A 20,414-nucleotide genomic window follows, 5' to 3' on the forward strand; every position below is an offset into this window, starting at 1 on the left:
TCATTAATTCACGGCCTAAACAATGACGGGAACCTATAATGTCTCTATAAACACGCTAATAAAGACTGTCATCTCAGACCGTCATCCCCCCCCCCCATGTCTTTAATGCCGTGTCGGGTAAAAAAGGCGCCTTTTATTTCTCCAGTGGCTAAATTGTAAAACCTTTTGGCCGAAAAAAATCCTCCACCCAACATAACGGGGTATTTCATTTTTTCTTTCTTTTTTTTTTTTTCATATAAGGCCACAAAATTGGGGGGAAAAAAAGATAGAGAGCGAGAGACCTAAACCTTTTACCCTCAAATCTATAAAAGCTCAAGTTGTCATCCGTGTTAGAGACAGTAATGAGCTCTCGGATTTGATCATTCTTTCCGTATCTCCTTCAGCGCTGTTCTCAATTTCTCTTTATTTATGGAATTTTTAATCAGTTAATTGGGGAAATGAAATTTTGTTATTGTTGTTAACTTTGTCAATGCTGGCTAATTAGAGGGGAGGTCGATGCCACGGTCTAGCCTGCTGTGGACCAGGGTGTGTGGCTGTGGGGGACATGGGGGACAGGCTGGTTACTGATTGTTGTATTTGGGGCATGATCTAGATTTAAATTAAAAAAGAAAAATAAAAGATAAGCAGATGAGCCGTCTGGCCTCAGGGACAGTAGACACTTAGAAGCCAAAAGGACTCAAAGTCCAGCGGGTCCCTCGGGGACGAATGGGTTTTGACTTTCAAGGGCTCTACTTCTCAAATGTAAGGGTTCAGGGCCATCTGATCAGTTTCGTCCCTACCAGAATGAGCGGTGATTTACAGACAAGGGGCCCATATTTAAAACCATTTGTGACCGAGACCGGCTCTGGGGTTTCCGTGTTAGTGTCTCCACGGTGTTCTGCACCCGGGTCACCTGTTAGGCTCTGCCCTGGAGGTGGCGCTCAGCCTGGGACAAAACCCGCGAGCCAGCATTTGCGTTGCTTTTTGCTCAGCCCCTGCAGAGAAAATGGTTGCATGTGGGTGGGTGTGATTCCACCTGGTGGCTCAGCATAGCAAGGGTCAACCGCTTACGTTACCGTCGACTCCTTTTTCCAGAGGCACTGAGAACTGCGGTTTCTAGGCGACAAAATCCAGCACACCACTAACGACAAAAGTAATACTAAAAAGAAACATGGCTGCCCTCAAAGCATCTTTCGTCTGCGTCTGATGGGACATTTGCTGCAAACCAAGAGCCGGCACTTTGTTTGACATATTTGGAAACTGAGGTAGCTGGAGCTTTGGCCTTTCCCAGGGGTGGGCAGGACGACTGGAAACCCAGCCCAAAGAACTTGAACTTTCTGCCCCACTTGGGACATGGTGCCACCTTGACCCACAGAACAACGGTGCCTGCTGTGGCCTCAATTTCCTGGACTGCTCTTGAGGGTCCAAGAAATATAGACAATCAGGGGTGGCCGTTCAAATAGTAGGCACAGACTTAGGCTTCACAGTTTCAGTGACACATAATACCTGCAAGGTCTGAACCAGCGATTTTCAACATTTGTCATCTCATGGCATGTATAAACTAATTTCTAAAATTCTGCGGCACACCGAAAAATAACTTTTTGCCAATCTGACAAAAAAAAAAAAAAAAAGGTATCATTTTGATTAATTCACACTAGATGGCTATTGGTGTGCTAGCTGTTGTCAACATTATTATTTGACAATCTAAGAGGAAAGAGGTCAGCACTCCTGCCTAAATGGTCAGGTATTGATGTTTTAAAAATTCTTGCATCCCACAGGTTGAAACTCGCTGGTCTAGACAAGCTCTGGTCCTGAGCATACTGGGTGGTATTAGAAGACCCCTAGGTAAGGGTTGCTCTATAAGTTCTGCTTAGTTTCCTCAACTTTTCTGGGTGAAGACATGAGATCACACGGTTGCAAGGATGACCATGACAATCGAAGTCCAGGAGCTTTTGGTGTATTCACGGAAGATCATTGCTTTGCAAACAGTCCATTGTCAAGTAATAAATACTGGTGTACATAGTTTGGGGAAGTAAAATCTCCCCAAAAGTGAACTCGTAAGCAGATTGTTCACAGGTGACTCCTCGGGGTGGGCGAAAGAGGTTTTAAGGGCAGCAGAGTAGACATTGATATATTACGGTTTTTTCATTCTCTGCTGCAGAGAATGGTGTCGATACCCCAGGCCCACCCTGCCTTCAACTCTGTGCAGGTGGCTGAGGAGAGGATGACCGGAGGGGAGGTGCCAGGCACAGAAGGGTGACTAGCAGTGCTGATGACCTTTCTCATTGCATGACCTCCCTTCCTTATAGATGAGGAACGAGATTCCGGGAGGTACAATCCTCTACCCGGGTCTGCAGTCGGTAATGTTAGATCAGACACTTTGACTTGACACTTTGTTTCTCCGAAGTGTAATTTCTTTCCATGTCGCTTACTTACTTGTTTATTAATTCTTTGCTCTCATCCATCCATTCCTTCATATGGCCATCCATTCAAAGAATATGCCTGACAACCGATAGTCCCACTGACCAATGAAGAGATCATCAAAATGTGGTCTATACAGACAATGAGATATTAATCAGCCTTAAGAAGGAAGGGAACTCTGTCACATGCTACAGCATGAGCGGACCTTGGGGAAATGAGGCTAAATAAAATAAGCCAGACACGAAAGGGCAGATACTACATGACTCCACGTACAAGAGTTCCTAGAGCAGTGGTTCTCAGTCTTTCTAATGCCGTGACCCCACAATACAGTTCCTCCTGTGGCGGTGACCCCAAACCAAAAAATAATTTTGGTGGCTACTTCATAACTGTCATTTTTTTTTCTTTTTTTTTTTTTTTGCATTTTTCTGAAGCTGGAAACGGGGAGAGACAGTCAGACAGACTCCCGCATGCGCCCGACCGGGATCCACCCAGCACGCCCACCATGGGGCGACGCTCTGCCCACCAGGGGGCGATGCTCTGCCCATCCTGGGCATCGCCATGTTGCGACCAGAGCCACTCTAGCGCCTGAGGCAGAGGCCACAGAGCCATCCCTAGCGCCCGGGCCATCTTTGCTCCAATGGAGCCTTGGCTGCGGGAGGGGAAGAGAGAGACAGAGAGGAAGGCGCGGCAGAGGGGTGGAGAAGCAAATGGGCGCTTCTCCTGTGTGCCCTGGCCGGAAATCGAACCCGGGTCCTCCGCACGCTAGGTCGACGCTCTACCACTGAGCCAACCGGCCAGGGCCATAACTGTCATTTTGCTACAGTTATGATTCGGAATGTAAATACCTGATATGCATTATGTATTTTCCGATGGCTTTAGGGGACCCCCGCCGGGGTCGCGACCCACAGGTTGAGAACCGCTGTCCTAGAGCTATCAAATCCATAGAGGTAGAAAGCAGAGGATGGTTGTGAGGTGGTGGAAGAGGGGAGAAATGGAAATTAGTGCTTAATGGGTCCCGAATTTCAATTCGGGAAGGTGAAGAGTTCTAGAGAGGGATGGTGGTGGTGGTCGGACAAGATTGTGAATGTGTCAATGCCATTGAACTTGTACCCTCATAGACAACAGGATGGTGATGACCACAGGGAAAGAGGGTGAGGGGGAGAGAAGAGGGAAAAGAGGAGATAAATGGTGAAGGAAGGAGACTTGTCTTTGGGTGATGAACACACAATACAATATACAGAGATGACATATGATAGAATTGGACCCAAGAAACCTGTATAATTTTATTAACCACTGTCACCCCCAATAGATTCAATAAAAAAGAGAAAAAAGTGTGAAGTGGTAAATTTAATGGAAAGGATAATTTGCCATGGTTAAAAAAAAGTTTTGAGAAATTAACGTATTCTCTACACTGTACTACTATAGTTTCAGAGAATATGGAGCTGAATGTAAAGCCCACTTTGATGTTGAGGAAAAAGATAAAACTAAACAAAATGTAGTTATGTTGACTCTCTGGGCCAGATTTTGCCCAGACTTGCCCTGCAGGCACAGGCTGAGTCTGAATGGAGCAGAGTGACCTTGTGTCTGGGATACACACACTTTCTTTTTCTGCTTATGGGAAAGGAGTATTAGGCTCAGCCTTAATTATATCTAGATACATGTAGGACTTGCAAGGACTATAAGACTGAATAAAACAGAGAGAATTCAACGTCTTCACCTTTATTTGTATCCTTACTGAGCACAAATTGTCCTTGGATTTTGCTGTGGCTTCCTTTAAGAAGTTATTCTCATGTAAATTTTAATAGAAAGAACTTGCAACATTGTTGTAGACACAGAACTAACTACCTTCTCTGGGAAGCATGGTTGTTTGGAAAAAAAAAACGATACTTAAAGTTCCTTTATGTTTATCTCTGTTAATTTCTCCTAAATTCTTCTTTGATCTAACTATAGCCTTGCTTTTGTTTGGTACCAATGAAATGTGGAGCTTGCCTTGGGACAGTCTCGTCGGGTCCCCTTTCCTGGTGCGCCCTTTCTGAGGGCACATGGGATGCTCACGCTCGCTGGCTGTGTGATAGGCAAGTTCCTCCCGAGATCTGAAATATTAATGCCCAGTGTCAGGTAGCGCATTACCCACAGAAGCACAGGCCCGGAGATTTGAATTAGCTTTCTCACTCCCCTCTCCTAAGAGGTTTTGTGGTCACTGATGTTTTTGCTCAAATGCACATATTTTGAAATCTGCCAGGTAGTATCAGGAATTTAATTTTTAAAAAATGCCAAGTGGTGAATGCAAACCTAATTGGATTTGCAGGAGAGGTTTTGAAATCCTTGATTCACTCCCAGTCATTCTGATGATCTGTTTGCTATCAACCTTTTTCTGTCTAATGCAGAAAGGAAAAAGAAGAAATGGAGAAGACCAGTTTTGAAAGGGGACAAAATGAGACAGGTTGGTCGGATGGAAGAGGGGGTGAAGTAAGAGTGCGGGGGTGCATGTTCTAGACATTATTCACCTCATTCTTGCTGACTGAGCCCCAAGACATATCTCGGCTATGTTCAAAGGTGCTGTTGCTGAACCTGGTTTGAAATGTTGATGAGTTGAATTTCTTCCCAGTCAATTAATCTGCTCTTCTATGGGTATCTCACCATCACCTTCTCTTTGGGACAAATAGAACATGACACTAACATGTATCTAAAGTGCACATTTTCTTTCTTTTTGTGTGCATGTGACAGAGACAGAGAGAGTCAGAGAGAGAGACAGAGAGGGACAGACAGACAGGAAGGGAGAGAGATGAGAAGCGTCAATTCTTCGTTGTGGCTCCTTAGTTGTTCATTGATTGATTTCTCATATGTGCCTTGACTGGCGGGCTACAGCAGACCGAGTGACCCTTTGCTCAAGCCAGCGACCTTGGGCTCAAGCTGGTGACCTTGAGGTTTCGAACCTGGGTCCTCTGCATCCCAGTCCGACGCTCTATCCACTGCGCCACTGCCTGGTCAGGTTAAAGTGCATGTTTTCTTCCAAGATTTTTCTCTCCATCTTTCTTCCAAAGAACAACCACTCATTAGTCTTGCCCCACCCAAACCCTTGGATTCCCTGACCCTTGCTTATTTCCATCAGGACGTAGGACCCACAATCCTCTGAACTGGGAAGCAGGTTCCTTATACCCTACTTTGACAATGAGTGGGCACCCATACCTTGGACTGGCCCTAATACTAAAAGGATTGGATGCATTCTGGCTATTTCCTGTTCCTGGTGAAACACTACTGAGACCCCTGAGGATGACAGTGTTAATTCAATGAGCACTCATGGTGTTCCTTACTCGGGGCCATCAGAGATGATGTCATCACATCCCCGTGAATAAGAAGATACTTGCAGACCAGGAAGGGGTAAGATGGATACATTCATGTAAGGGAAAAAAGACCATGAAAATATAAGGGTGTCAATTAAGAGCCTGCTAGGGACCAGGCATTGCCCACTCATTCTGGTTTTGAATTGTCACTTACTGCAGGCTGATAAAATGTAAAAAATGTATATTTTACCTTCATCCGGCCATATAATGAAACTGAGTTTCAGAGAGCTTGACCGAGTCAGATCTGATTTCAAAGACCATGCTCTGCTCACTCCGGTACCTCAGCTAAGTGCCACTCAGCCAAGGAGCATAGGAGCCCTCGAGGTACCATGTGGTGACCCAGATGTCTCCAAAGCGGAGAGCTCCCTAATCACCGTGTTGTCCTGGTCCTGCTCCGACATGTCATTGTTCGTACCATCAAAGTAACCGTCACCCATCAGCCCCAAACTATACTTGCCTTGCAACGCCCAATAGGCCAGACTGTGGCTTCCGTTAAAACTCAGTGAAACCCATGACACCGTTTTAATTTTTTTACCAAGAACCATTGCTCAGGCCCTGGCTGGTTGGCTCAGCGGTAGAGCGTCGGCCTGGCGTGCAGAGGTCCCGGGTTCGATTCCCGGCCAGGGCACATAGGAGAAGCGCCCATTTGCTTCTCCACCCCCCCCCTCCTTCCTCTCTGTCTCTCTCTTCCCCTCCTGCAGCAGAGGCTCCATTGGAGCAAAGATGGCCCGGGCGCTGGGGATGGCTCCTTGGCCTCTGCCCCAGGCGCTAGAGTGGCTCTGGTCGCGGCAGAGCGACGCCCCGGAGGGGCAGAGCATCGCCCCCTGGTGGGCAGAGCGTCGCCCCCTGGTGGGTGTGCCAGGTGGATCCCGGTCGGGCGCATGCGGGAGTCTGTCTGACTGTCTCTCCCCGTTTCCAGCTTCAGAGAAATACAAAAAAAAAAAAGAACCATTGCTCAGAGGTCAGCGGGGCAGAGGTCACATTCTCCCAGCCTCCGTGTGGGGATCGGCTGACACTGGCCATTCTGGACAAGTCCTTTAAGCCTCTCCCGGCTTCAGGATCGAAATGCATGGGAAGATACTGAACATCGTCCTCGACTCATGCCATTGATGTAGGATCCAAAAAGTATAAAAGTAAAACGCGAAGAGCAATCCGTCTCCTGCGGATATTTGAGGATTTCTCTGGAACGGCTTGAGAGGATTCCCGTCAAGTGAGAAGCGCACTAGACCTTCGGTGAGAGGCCACGTGTGTTGATGGTGGGTATTCGGAAAATCTCTAAGAGAATGGTGGTCGGTGTTCCCAAGAAAGGAGTTAACCAACCGTGCCCTGGAGACATCTAGAGTTTTACAAGGAAGAGGGCGGTCGCTCCGCTGTGAACCCCAATTAAAAGGAAGACCCTGGCTGGGCAAGCCTGCCCCGTCCTCGGGATAAACAAGTTTGGATTCGGTGTGATGGCACTACACTGACTGGGGCAGAGTGATACAGTCGGTGTGCCCCCTTGGGGCAGGCACAAAAGGGGCGGCTTAATCATCATCAAGCTAGGAGGACAGGGCACAGTCACACACCTTCCTGGGTGGGCTGAAATTAATGACCCCTCCCCCCCCCACGACTGCCTACCTCCAGGTTCCTTTAGAAATGATTATACAACACAGCAGTTGGTATTCAGCTCACAAGAGAGGGCGTTTAGCCAAACCATTTGTCTGCAGGGTTTGATCTCGCTGTAATTTTATGCAGATTTACAAACTGTGTGATAAAAATGAGTTAGCCAGAGACTGTCTGGAGGGGACCCGGATCATCGCCACTCAAACTTTCCTGAACATCTGAAGTTAACATTCACTTGTGAGACTGGATGGCATGTTTTTCTGTGTGTGTGTGTGTGTGTGTGTGTGTGTGTGTGTGTGTGTGTGTGGACTGCTTTCCCCAAAGACACAGCAAGCCCCCCCATTCTGCTGGGCTGCGTGGGCAGCCTGGTGCCCACTTCAGGCCAAGGGAATGGCCTTCAGGGACAAAAAAAGACTGGACCTGTGATGTGTGTTGCAGAAGGTTTAATATTTTACAGATGGTCAAATGCCTGGGGAATTATCTCTCTCTCTGGGCAAAGAGGTAATAATGCCATAGATAATGATGTCTAGCCCTGGTTGGATAGCTCAGCTGGTCAGATCATCATCCCAAAGTACAGAGGCTGCTGGTTCGATCCCCAGTTGGGGCACATAGAGGAACAGATGGATGTTCCTTTCTTTCTTTCTCTCCCTCTCTCCCTTCCACTCTCTCTCTTTCTAAGATCAGTACAATAAAAATTTATAAAAATAATGATATCTAAATTTAATGTAGCATTTTCTCCTTAAAATATCTGTATATGTAATATGTATATGTGGAGATATATATATACATATATATATATATATATACATACACCTATATAAAATCGAATAGTATTACATCCTTAAATCATGCTTCTGTGGTTCACAAAGTAACCAGCGCAAGATTTGGCGAAGTCACAGATATTATGTGATGTCACTAGGTCCTGTGGTAATCCACACCGCGATCCTGAGATAAGGACACTATTAGCTCCACTTTACATTTGAGGAAAGTGACCTTTCAAACCTAAGCAATGAACTCAAAGCTGCTGAGGAGTAGAATGAAGACTCAAACCCATTTTTTTTTTTGTTTTCTGACCCTAAACTCAGTGGCATTCAATGACATTACTCTGCCTTCTTCTGGAAGTCAAGCCACAGTACAAAAAGTTAGCCGCCTTTCTCTGTCTCCGTTTGTTTCCGTTTGAGTGGCATGGTGGTGCAGTGGTTAGCACACCGGGTTCAGCTTTCGCTTGCGTCCTCTGTGTACTGCTTGGGGTGGTATTTAACCTCAAAGGAAATTTTCTGAAGGCTCTGCACAGGCATCGTTTTGACATTGGGCCGTTGAAATGGGCACGAGGAGAGGAGAGCTGGAGATTTGGAGTTTGAGGGCGTGGATGCCATCCAATAACTGTGGGTCAGTGGCCAGAGAAGCCCAGGTCATTAAAGCCATGGACTTCGATAAGATCCGTGAGGGACAGAGGAGAGAATAAGAAGAGAAGGAAACATGAGAGTGGAGAAGATGAGAGGCTGCAATGGGAAAGACCCATTGAGGAGGGGAAATCCTACAATAAACAACTGTGGCCTGACCTGTGGTGGCGCAGTGGATAAAGCGTCGACTTGGAAATGCTGGGGTCGCCGGTTCGAACCCCTGGGCTTGCCTGGTCAAGGCACATATGGGAGTTGATGCTTCCAGCTCCTCCCCCCCTTCTCTCTCTCTGTCTCTCCTCTCTCTCTCTCTCTCCCTCTGTCTCTCCCTCTCCTCTCTAAAATGAATAAATAAAAATAAATAAATAAATAAATAAATAAATAAATAAAAAATTAAAAAAAAACACAACAACAACTGTGGAGGTGCAGAGAGAGAGCCGGGGGGGACCTGGTGTCGTAGAAACCAAAGGCAGGATCGATGAAGTAGAAAACACTAAGTGAACATGAGGTCGGAAGGTCACCTGGTGAACTTAGCATTACTGTGGCCATTGTGGGGAAGCTCCATCCCACCAGGTGAATGGGGGACATTAGGACACATGTGTCCATTCAGATGGTGGACGGAGAAGCCAGTAAAAAGTCAGGAAATAAAAACCAGGTATTTGTAAGGTCCGTGGATAATGGAGGAAGGTCACGTGGGTTCCCTAGCTGGGAACTTTGGCTAGGACCACCCACAACCAAGCGCACCAAAAGAAACTTCCCAAGAGTCCTTTGGAAAAAAGTGACCGTCTGCCAGCCAGTGAGATTATTAGCTCACCCACCCTAGGGACCCTTTAATTATCCCTCACGCAGTTTAATCCTTGCAACTTTCTTGGCCTCCATATTTCCTCTGGGCCAGGGAACCTTGTTGGGCAGGATGTGCGCTCTGTACTCAATAAAGCTTTTTATTATTCCACACTTCGTGGCTCCGGCCCCTTCCTTCTTTCTCAGTGGGGAAAAATACTTTACATTTTGGTGCCGAAACCCGGGAGGAGTTAGAAGTCGGCAAGGACCGCTCCTCTTCCCCGTCCCCTCCGAGAAAAAACCAGGATCTCCAACCTTCCACCCACTTCAGCTCATGGTGCAGTAAGTCCCCTGCCTCCAGCCATCCTTGAGTTCTTTCTGCCAAGACTCCCTGTCCGGAAACTGTAGCTACGTCAGGGACCTCTCTCCGTTTCCAGTGCATGTGCCCGTGGAGACGTCCTGAGCACATCCACTTTACCTTATCCGTCCGTGGCCAGAGCTTGAGTTTTGGGACGCTGATGCTCAAATCTGACCACTCTGAGGACTGAGGGCGGCTGTGGGGGCATAGGAATCTCCTTCCCTAAAGAAGAAGAAACTGTTTTTCTTCTCCGCTGTGGCCAAGCCAGAGAACCCACTGAATTAGCCTCCTGAAGGGACTTTAGGTTTTAACACCCTCACCAATTTAACTATCGCCAAAAAAGCTGGGAACTGATTGAAGATCTCTTACATTCACAGCTTCTAATTATTCATGCACCTATCCTTAATCTCTGTGCCACCTGTTCCACCACTCAGGCCCTTTTTCTGGCCAGAGAAACTTCACCTAAAACCTCCACTCCTGATCTTTCCTTCTCTGTGGACTCCCAACTCTCTTTCCCTCCTGCCTGACCCCCGGGGGCACCCCTCTCTCGGGACTTCTCTCTGGTCCCTCTGTGGACCTCTTTAGCTCGGGTCTCTTCCCTCCGAGAGCCCCCTCCCCTCCCTTCGCAAAATCCTATTTCTTATTCACCACTTCTAGTCTCTCTCTCTCTCCTCCCCTGCTGGCCAGGGGACCCTCCCTTCTCCACTGTGTTCTTAAACCCCTCTTCCGTCAGGCCTTTCTCCACCTACTATTGGCTCTTACACTGGTTTGCAGGACCCTGACGCCCAATCCCAATTTTCTTGCAGGAAGTTCTGGCCCTGTACTGCCTCTGGCTCCAGCGTTTCCTGTGGGATCTGGGTGCCGGGCTCCCCAGGAGCCCTCCTCCTCTTATTCTAACCCTGAAAACCCCTATCCGGAACCTGTGAACATGGCATTTAAAGTTTTTAATGGTCTCAACTAGTAGGAACAGGCCAAGGCTGTTCACCAGGCCCTCATGCAGCAGAAGGTCACACTCCAAACCCCAGCTCTTGTGGCAACGCTGAGGCTGGCACAACAACAGAGGCAAGACACAGGAAGTGCCCGACCCAAGTCTGGACCGCAAAGAAAATCCCACCAGCGGCTTGCTTTACATGTGGCAAGCAGGGTCACTGGTCCCGGCAGGGCCCCTGCCCGCAGCTGCCCACTGAGCCCTGCCCTGACTGCAAACAGCTGGTCATTGGTGGAATAATTGCCCCTTTGGGCAACAGGCTTTTCTTCAGCACCTCTACATGGAGGACAAGCCGCCCGAATGGGAGGCCAATCCAGCCAGGTGGGCACATCGCTCAAACTCCTAGGACACAGCCTGGACTCGGAGAACCCAGGGTATGCTGCAACTAGTGGGTAAGTCCATCTCATTTCTTGTGGACACGGGGGCTGCCTTCTCTGTTTTGCCATCACACTCTGGACCTCTAGTTCCCTCATGGGTCTCGGTTATGGGAGTGGATGGGACCCCTTCCTTTCTCCTTTTTACGCCACTCCTGACATGCAGTTTTGCCTCAAGCTTGCCTCCATACCGGACCACTGGCAGTTGGAACCACTGGACTCCACCCATCTCCAGCTCACCAAAAGGCTGGACCCTACAAATCCCCCTATTACTCCTCTTTTTTTAATTCTTACAGGACCGCATCCACAAAGTTTTTCCAGTCACAGCCACACAGATGTTCCTCCTGACACCCCTCAAAACCACCACCGGCCAATCTCCCCTCCCCACGACACCCCTAATCAGCAGGAAGTCGCCAGACGAATTAATGGCGCCCCTATACTATTTAACACAAAAGGTCAGAATGTAAGGTCAGTGGATAATGGAGGAAGGTCACGTGAGTTCCCTAGCTGGGAACTTTGGCTAGGACCACCTACAACCAAGAGCGCCAAAAGAAACCTCCCAGGAGTCCTTTGGCAAAAAGCGACCGTCTGCCAGCCAGTGAGATTTCACTACATCATATTAGTTCGCCCATCCTAGGGACCCTTTAAATATCCCTCACGTGGTTTAATCCTTGTGACTTCCTTGGCCTCCATCTTTCCTCGGGGCCAGGGAACCTCGTCGGGCGGGATGCACGCCCTGTACTCAATAAAGCCTTTTATTATTCCACACTTCGTAGCTCCGGCCCCTTCCTTCTCTCTCGGCGGGGGAAAAAGTACCTTACAGGTATGAGCCACTTTTTTCAGGAAATTTGGCAATAAGGGCAAGAAAGGTTATAAGGAAGTGACGAGAGACAAGGAAATAAAAAAATATATCTATATATATTTACATGTTTTTTCTTTTATTTGTATCCGTGTGAGCTATAGATGTTAAACTAAACTTACTGTGGTGCCCACTGCACTAGACATGTGAGTCAGATCACGCCTTCTCTAGTACGTCAACGGTTTCTCAATAAAACTGGGGAAAACGGGGCTCTGTCTGGAGGACAGGAATGAAGGGGCCGAGAAAGAGAACATAGGGGATGGGTCACAGGAAAGTCTACCCCTATGTGAAGAGAATCCCAGGGAACAGGACAGCGAACGAGGGCAGACGAGGTGTTCAAGAGACTTGAGAAAGCCGGCCAGGAGCTGAGCGTTGGTGAGACGGAGAGGTGCGTCCGCACTGGATTTCTCGGAGTGCGTGACGCCCTCCTCAGCAATGCGCGGTGCATTATCACCCCATGCCGTTGCAATAAGGAATGCATTCCCCGTTCTGCCGGGGTTAGCAGAGAAAGGGCGCCATGCTGGCTTCCAACGGGCACTCCCACTTTCCTTCAAGGGACATGAGCGCCTCTGTCTCCTTTGCAAACATCTTCTCGTTGTAAGAAAGGCAGCAAGCAAATTTCTATACCTTGCTTGCAAACGGTGCTATCTTTCTTCCTCTGGATTCAGAAACCGTTGCTTGTGAGTTTTCATTGTGAGGAACGGTTCCCATAACAACGTGGGAAGCCAGACCTCTGGGAGCAGCCCCGTGGAGCTCTGGCATCTTCTCCAGCACGGGGGGACGATGCCAGCCCGCCCACATGGGCTCGCTTGTTGACACGCACTTGGTATCTGGAAATAGGCCAGCCCTGCGCACCGCAGGCAAACCCGGGCTTCCGTAAGTCATGTTGTCTCTCACGTGGCAAAGCCAAATTTTTAAATATATCAACTGATGATGAAAAGAAGGAAGTATTGTAAAATAGTCTCATAGGCTGAAAAAAAAATCGTTCTGTGTCTCAGGGGTTTTAAACACTGATGTTAATGCATACTCAATACAGTTCAAGTATATTGTATTAATATGTGTGCATGAAGCATTTAAGTACATAGTAAATGGCCTTACCTGTGGTGGCGCAGGGGATAAAGTGTCGATCTGGGATGCTGGGGTTGCTGGTTCTAAACCCTGGGCTTGCCTGGAATAGGCATATATGAGAAGCAACTACTATGAGTTGATGCTCCTCCCCACTGCCTCTCTCTCTCTCTCTCTCTCTCTCTCTCTCTCTCTCTCCCTCTCGTTCACTAAAGTCAATAAATAAAATATTCAAATTCAATTCAATTCAATTCAATTTTGAAAAGGTATGTACCCTGTTTCCCTAAAAATAATACATTCCCCAAAAATAAGACCTAGTGCGATTTTTTTCAAGCTTAGAAATATAAGGCCTCCCCCGAAAATGGGACCTAGCATGTCGTTAGGAACAAAAATTTATATAAGACACTGTCTTATTTTTGGGGAAACAGGGTAGTAAATAGATGTGCATTCCTGATCAAAGATAATCCATCTAAGTTTTCTAAAGAGTATTGTTTTAGAAAGAAAATGAAAAATAATAGAATTCAGACAAATCAGCTTCTTTGCATCTGTACATAACTGCGCTACCGTGGACCCTAAAACAAATGTATTCAGAATGAAGTTACTATTTACACAGAAAGCCAATAAATTATATAGGCATACGTAGAAATCATAAGTCCACTTTGTGATTGCTTTTGGCTTTTAAATAATTTTTGTTACGCTTACTTATCTATTGTGCTTAGTGAATATGTTACTTCGAGTTCATCATTTAAATTTTGCAAGATCAAAAATGATTGGTCGAGGAAGAGTACTTTCTCTGGGATGTAAAGTTGCAACAATAGATCATTTTCTCTTCATATTATTTTGTATTTCTAGATGTGCTCTAATCACCCAAATGATTCTATTATACAGGTATTTTTCATAGTAGTATTAAATTACCATGACCTCTTTTATAAATTATGCATAATAATTTATACTATATCTATCTTCTCCCTACTCCCCCGCTAGTTGAAATGAGAATTTTTAACCCCAGCTCTCCCAAATACACCCATCTTACATTTGAAAATACATAAATAAGATAATGGGCAAAAAAAAAAAAAAAGACACTATTGGTAACTGGCCAATACACCAGATAGACCTGAAAGAGTTTTCTTGGTTAAGTTTTTGCACAAGTATGTTTAAGTTTGCTGGGTTTGTTCCATCGCAACATAATATCATGAAAGTTTTCATACGATAGAATTTGAAGAATCAGACTTTACCAAACTACCTTCTTTCCTGTCACGTGAGCCACGCTTGAACCTGACTGGACTTTATCCTACCATCACTGGGACACAAAAGTCTGCTTAATAAAATTATGAGAAGGCAAGGTTGAATTTTTTTTTTCTTTTTCAGTTTTGGATCAGGAAGCTGAGACAAGAGTTTTCAGGAACTTGTCCGAAGTCCCCCCCCAGCTAATCGGCGGTGCCTCCAAGGCTGGCTGGAAGTCAGCCTGGTCCTCTGAGGACCTCTTCAATAGGCAATCCCCTCGACAAGGACGGACAACGGAGGGCGGTGCTCTTCTAAAGCATGGGGCCCTGCCACTAACTCGACCAATGACCTGCAACACTCTAGCACTCTATTCCTTTCTTTAAAAAAATATCACTGACTTTATTGGGGGTGACACTGGTTAATAAAAGTATACTGGTTTCGGCCCTGGCCGGTTGGCTCAGTGGTAGAGCGTTGGCCTGGCGTGCAGGAGTCCCAGGTTTGATTCCCGGCCAGGGCACACAGGAGAAGCACCCATCTGCTTCTCCACCCCTCCCCCTCTCCTTCCTCTCTGTCTCTCTCTTCCCCTCCCGCAGTGAGGCTCCATTGGAGCAAAGATGGCCCGGGCGCTGGGGATGGCTCCTTGGCCTCTGCCCCAGGCGCTAGAGTGGCTCTGGTCGCAACAGAGGGACGCCCCGGAGGGGCAGAGCATCGCCCCCTGGTGGGCGTGCCGGGTGGATCCCAGCTGGGCGCATGTGGGAGTCTGTCTGACTGTCTCTCCCCGTTTCCAGCTTCAGAAAAATACAAAAAAAAAAAAAAGTATACTGGTTTCAGGTGTACAATTCTAGAATGCATCTTCTGTATACTGTCTTCTGTGTCCACCACCCCAAGTCAAGTCTCCTTCCATCACCATCCACCCCCTTTATTTCTTCTCCCTCCCCCCAGCCTCAGCCCCAGCCTTCTGGTAATCACCACACTGTTGCTTGTGTCTATGAGGAGGTTTTTGGGGTTTTTTTTTTTTTGCTGAATCCCTTCATCTTTTTTACCCAACCCTCCAACACCCCTTTTGACAGCGATTAGTTTGTTCTCTGTATCTATGAGTCTCTTTCTATTTTGTTTCTTAGTTTATTTTGTTCATTAGATTCAACATATAAAATTAGACTCAAAACCACAAAATTCCTAGAAGAAAACATAGGCAGTAAAAGCTCAAAGTTTCCACACAGTACTGTGTGGTTCCTGATCTATCTCCTCAAGCAAGGGAAATAAAAGAAAATATAAACCAATGGGAAAACATTAAACTAAAAAGATTTTGCACAGCAAACGGAACCATCAACAAAATGAAGACAACCCACTGAACGGGAGAACATATTCACCGACAGCACATCTGATAAAGGGTTAATATCCAAAACCGATAAAGAACTTATATAATCCAGTACCAAAAATATAAACAATCCACTGAAAATATGGGCAAAGGACCTGAATAGACACTTCTCTGAAGCGATGTACCGATGGTCGATAGACATATGAAAAGATGCTCAATGTCACTAATCATCAAAAAAATGCAAATGGAAACCACAATGAGCTATATCACCTCACGCCTGCCAGAATGGCTCTCATCAATAAATCCACAAGCGACAAGCACTGGCGAGGGTGTGGAGAGAAGAGAGGCCTTGGCACTGCTGGTGGGAACGTAGACTGGTGCAGACACTGTCGAAAACAGGACGGAGTTACCTCAAAAAAATTAAAAATGAAACTGCCTCATGACCCAGCAATCCCATTTTGGGGAATACATCTGAAGGAATCTGAAACATTAATTCGAAAGAATCTATGCACCCCTATGTTCATGGCAGCCATATTTCCAATAGGCAAGTTTCGGAAGCCACCCAGGTGCCCGGCAGAAGATGGAGTGGATAAAAAGAGCTGTGTTACATTTATACAATGGAACACTACACAGCCACAAAATAGAAGGTATTCTTACCCTTTGCGACAGCATGCACAGACTTAGAGAGCATCGAGCTCAGTGAAATAAGCCCATCAGAGAGGGATAAAGGCCATCTGGTTCTATTTGTGTGTGGAATCAAACAAGCAAAGCAAACAAACAAAATAGGAATTCATGTTTTAAGTCTTCTTAGTCTCATACAACCTTAGCAGTTTAGGGGCCTGGGATATTTTGCATGTGGGGTTTGTACGATGTTTCCACGGGATCAACTTCAGGTTATGCATTTCCACTCAGAACACGACTCAAGAGCCGCTGTGTTCTCGGCACGTCCTATCTGGATACAGGTAACACCCCATCTCCCAGTCCAGATATTATCTGGTTCCCCCATTGTATCTTCATTGGCTTTCCTTGCTATTAAGTAATTTAAAAAATGTGCAATAATCCCTCTCTTCATCAAAGTATCCCCTCAGATGGTTTTCAGTCTCTTTTTCTCTCTGCTTCAATTTAAGAGTCACGATTGCCGTACTTGTCACTTGCATCTCATAGCAGGTGTCATCAGCTCTCGGGCTTTGGAGCGGCCGTGTGTTGACCACCGGGGTGACCTCACTTATCAGATAGATTCTTGAAGAGTTTTTAATTTTCTCCCTATCAGGTTTTCCCTGTTGCAAGGATGAGAGTTTCTTCTTTGGGCTCTCTACTTTGACTGAGCTGAAAAAGAATTCTCTGTTTTAGGGCATCTAAGATAGCTTCGATCCATCTGGGATTCATTCTTGTGTATGAAACTAATTTTAGTGTCCTTATCTTTATTTATACTCTTGTTCTTTTGTAGTCATTCTTGTTTATTGTATTCTGTCCTAAGGAAAGATGAAGAGTTTGCAATTGCCTGTGTCCTATGGCAGTTGAATACTTTCATAATTGGCCTTTGAACAGGTGCACCACCGCAGGTTGTGGGGTTCTGCAAAGAGTTCGTGGAGACCGCTGATTGTAATTTGGAGCAATAGAGAAAGAGGCTTTCTGAATGGTACCTGAGTCATGTCTACGGTATTTCAAGCATCTGTCCCTTTAATGTCAGCCCCATTTCAGTATGGGACTCATTAATGACCGTTTTGCTTTTGGCCATTGAGCTCATGAGTTTGAGTTAAATTTCTACCCTAGTCTTGCTTTATTTAAAAAAGTGGGTTTTTAAAAATTATTTACTGATTTTTCTTTCATTCTTGTGTGTGTGTGTGTGTGTGTGTGTGTGTGTGTGAGAGAGAGAGAGAGAGAGAGAGAGAGAGACATGGAGTGAGACAGAGGGACAGATAGGGACAGACAGGAAGGGAGAGAGTTGAGAAGCATCACTTCTTCATTGCTGCACCTTAGTTGTCCATTGATTGCTTTCTCACATGTGCCTTGATCGGGAGGTGGGCAGCTACAGCAGAGCAAGTGACCCATTGCTCAAGCCAGTGATCTTAGGCTCAAGCCAGCAAACTTTGGGTTCAAGCCAGCGACCATGGGGTCAGTCTATGATCAAACGTTCAAGCCAGCAACCCTGTGCTCAAGCTAGTAAGCCCATGCTCAAGCCGGATGAGCCCGCACTCAAACTGGCGACCTCAGGGTTTTGAACCTGGGTCCTCTATGTCCCAGTCTGACGCTCTATCCACTGCACCACCGCCTGGTCAGGCTTACTGATTTTTCTTAGAGAGAGAGAGAGCAATGGGGGTGGGGGGTGGAGAAGGAGAGACAGGAACGTGGATCTGTTCCTGTAAGTGCCCTGACCAGATATCAAACTAGTAACTGGGATGATGTTCTAACCAACCAAACTATCCATCTAGGGCCTTAGTTTTGCTTTATATATTCGCCTCTTCTTAGGTCTCATCTTTGTCTGTTTGCTTTCTTATATCTGTGGTGAAGTTTTCATCTGTCTGCTGTCCATAGTGAAAAGGGTTTAAGATTTATAGGCAGAAAGATCTGGGTTCGAGGCCCGGTTGTAAGACTTTGGTCAGGTTTTTTAATTCCTCGGACACTGGAATCCTCATCAGTGCTACCTACACTCATAGGTTGTTCTCATTGTTGCTGCTGGCTCATGACACTCTCTTTCTTTTTAAAAATATTCTTCCCAAATCTGATTTTTGTCTGAGGTCATCATATGGCCACAGGGCCTCCTCGTTGACCACAAGATCTGTGCCACTGTCTATTGCCAAGTCTTTAGACACCGTGTCTAAGCTGACAATGCTCTCAAATTCTTTCTCTAGCCCTGGATTTCTTTGAACATCAGCCTAAATCCAAACATCTAATGCAACACCTTTTCTTGGCCTTCGATAGTCATTTCAAATTGAACGTTTCCAATATTGAGCCGTTGATGTCCCCCAGGTGAGTTCACGGTGGGCCATTCGCCTTCAGGGATCCTCTTCTCAATAAAAAGCATTGACCTTCATCCAGTCACACACCGAGTAAATCATTGGGAGTCATTCCTGACACGTTCTGTCCTTACCAGCCCATATCCTGCCCATCAACAAACAAATATACACCTGGAATCCTTTAAAAATGGTTGACTGGTCTACCCTAGTCCACACCGCCATCAGCTCTCACCCGAACAATGAACGTTGTCTCCTAAACTGACACCCTCCGGAGTTCAGGACCAGCACAGTCTGGCTTCTGGAATGGGCTTATCCAGCCCCACTGAACTGACTTCTACCCCTCACAGTCTGTTTCTTCTCAATGCCACACATCCGTCTGTCCTGTCAGCCTTGATCAACATGGTGCCCCCACTTCCTGCAGAGAGATTTTCTTTTTCATATACCTGATTACCTAACTTTATTCATTTTGCAAAACACAGAGTACAAGCTGCCCCTTCCCTTAAGGTGCTCTTGGTTCTCAAAACAGAAAGCGGTTAAGTCGACCTTGGAACTCCCACTATGCATGATCTTTACATACATTTTCTTTTACTTCCAAAATACCTATTCATATCTTTAATAGGGAAAATATAACAGGCTTAGATAAAAAAAAATTGAAACAAAGACAGAGGGATGAATTTTAAAACAGATGACTCTTTCTCTTCCTCCATTCCCTAAATCCAAGAATGAGCCATTGTTAACGATTTTAAGAATGGACCACTGTTAACAATTTCTTATATTCAAAGGAGTTTCTCAGTCTTGTTAACTGCCTTTGGACTTTGCTGGTTATAATGCATACTTTGCTGACTGCTTACAAATAAAGTCAATTTAGCTGATCATTGCTTTCTATCCCTGTTAAAAGGCAATGTCCACAAAGGGGTCATTACATTTCATACATTGAAGATGTACAGCTGCTCTGTGTAAAACGGGAGTAATGAAAGTCAATGGTTGAAGTTTAAAAAGTCTTGCCGAGTCGTGTTTTAGCTCTGCGACAGTCACGCTGTGGAATCCAGTCAGAATTGAAGCATGGGTTTCAGTAAATTTATTTGTACGCCTTCAACAACACCCCACGCATCAGGCCAATATGCTATTCAACTGATTTATCACATTCACATCCCATTGCCTTTTTAAGGAACCATTTAATCTTACAAATTACATGTATAGAGTTTTTGTCCTTGACCTTCTTGCAGAAATTACTGTAAAATCAAGCTAAAAACTCTCAAAAATCTCATAAATTACCTCACTCCAACAGCTTACATCACCCTGCCTCTTCCTTGACAGCTGAATTAATTTTGAGAAGTCCCATGGAGTCATTGTCAGCCATTCATTATCCCATGCTTGTAGCAGAGGCTTGTGTAGGCATTTGCCAACTTGTCCTTTTAATCGTCTACTAATGATAAATTGGCCTTGAGTGATTCTGCGTCTCATCTCTGTCCCTTTCCTGACTCCCTTTTTCTCTTGTTGGCCATTGTGTCCTTCTCTGGGGACTTTCTTGGAAGCCACGACGACACCGTGGCAGAAACAGAGGCGCGGTTCCTGATTCCTCCCATCACTGAACACTGGGCCTTCTTTCTGCCCGCAATTCCGACGTGATCAAGTTAGTTGACACATCGCTCTGATTCTTCCTTTTATTTCCTGTTTACATTTGAACTTGAGGGGGAGTGAATCCATTAGATTTGGCTCCTATGCCGAAACTGCAAATGGAAACA

General features: G+C 46.0%; 1 long non-coding RNA gene across 2 annotated transcripts in view; it reads left to right on the forward strand.

Moving 5' to 3' along the window:
* LOC136384679 (uncharacterized) overlaps nt 1-11,627 on the forward strand; it is a 708,322-nt gene extending 696,695 nt beyond the window's left edge. For both annotated transcript variants that reach the window (XR_010747638.1, XR_010747637.1), the window contains exons 2-3: nt 11,132-11,264; nt 11,543-11,627. This is a non-coding gene — a long non-coding RNA (uncharacterized lncRNA). The remainder of the gene's footprint in view (nt 1-11,131; nt 11,265-11,542) is intronic.
* The last annotated feature ends 8,787 nt before the right edge of the window (nt 11,628-20,414 follow it).

This window comes from Saccopteryx leptura, chromosome 13 (assembly GCF_036850995.1).
Source record: "Saccopteryx leptura isolate mSacLep1 chromosome 13, mSacLep1_pri_phased_curated, whole genome shotgun sequence".
Lineage (NCBI taxonomy): Eukaryota > Metazoa > Chordata > Mammalia > Chiroptera > Emballonuridae > Saccopteryx > Saccopteryx leptura.